Raw genomic sequence first — 1,025 nt, 5'->3', positions numbered from 1 at the left:
CGTGCACAGCTCAGAATCCCACGCCCAGGCTCTTGTCTGGCTTCCAGCGGACTTTGCGGTCCGGGCCGCAGAGCTTTAGCTCTCCAGCCTGTCCCTTCTTGGGGACAAGCCGCCCCTTCACATTGCCTCAGGCCAAAATTTCCATTCTGGCAGTGGGATGGCATTCCCAAGCTGCAGCTTTTTCCTGGTTTGTCTTTTTAGTTGTTGGAGCTTTCGGTTTTCTTCCTTTCTTTCTGTTTCCTATGCCTACTCATTCAACATTCTCACCATATCAGGAGCGGCAGAGCTGGGTGCAGTACCCGGGTTGTTGTCACTCGGGCTGTGTGCGGAGGAAATGGCCCTTTCCTGCAGCCTCAGATCGGGTTCCCCGGTCACTGGGAGCTGCAGGGAGAGCTCATGTTCCCAAGTGTCCATCCGGGCAGGTCTGACCCACTTTGGGGGTGATTCCCTGGGAAAAAAATCTACCGACACAGTGAGGTTGATGCTGCGGGCAGAGCACTGCCCTGTGGGGGACAGCTCCAGCGCCCCATTGGGCAGTCCGGCAAGGGACAAGCTCTCGGAGAGTCTGTAGAAAGGGTATTCATGGGGTGGAAGCAGATGTGGGGCTGGCAACCCTCTCAGAGAGGTGCCGGCTGTGCCTGTCCCCATTCTGCCAACTCCCCATGGGGAATTGTGAGGGCACAGTGGCGCCATGCAGGGTGACAGCCCCTTGCTGTTCCCATAGGCCTTGTGCTTGGCTAATATTCCCTGGGGCATTCGCAGTGCTGAAGCATGAGGCTGGATGTGTCCAGGCACCGCAGCCAGCCAGTCCTGCTGCAGCCTGTGAATAAGCAGGAGACACTATCTCCTGGGTTGGTGCATGGGGCTGCTCCCCACAGTGAGGTCTTATTGCCACCCATCCCCTGATTTTGAGGGGTTTGTTTTCCTTCCACCCCCCTGGTGGGAAGCGGGGCTAGGAGCTGCTGAGGCAGTGTTTCCCGACTGTGGCGATGGAGCAGGAGGCCTTTACCAAATGGAAAGAATGC

General features: G+C 57.6%; 1 protein-coding gene across 6 annotated transcripts in view; it reads left to right on the top strand.

The window, feature by feature from the left end:
• TPM2 (tropomyosin 2 (beta)) overlaps positions 1-1,025 on the top strand; it is a 13,176-nt gene that overhangs the window by 5,244 nt on the left and 6,907 nt on the right. The window lies entirely within an intron of this gene.

Source organism: Corvus brachyrhynchos, unplaced genomic scaffold, assembly GCF_000691975.1.
Source record: "Corvus brachyrhynchos isolate BGI_N302 unplaced genomic scaffold, ASM69197v1 scaffold140, whole genome shotgun sequence".
Lineage (NCBI taxonomy): Eukaryota > Metazoa > Chordata > Aves > Passeriformes > Corvidae > Corvus > Corvus brachyrhynchos.
This window is presented reverse-complemented; position numbering and strand designations above follow the sequence as displayed.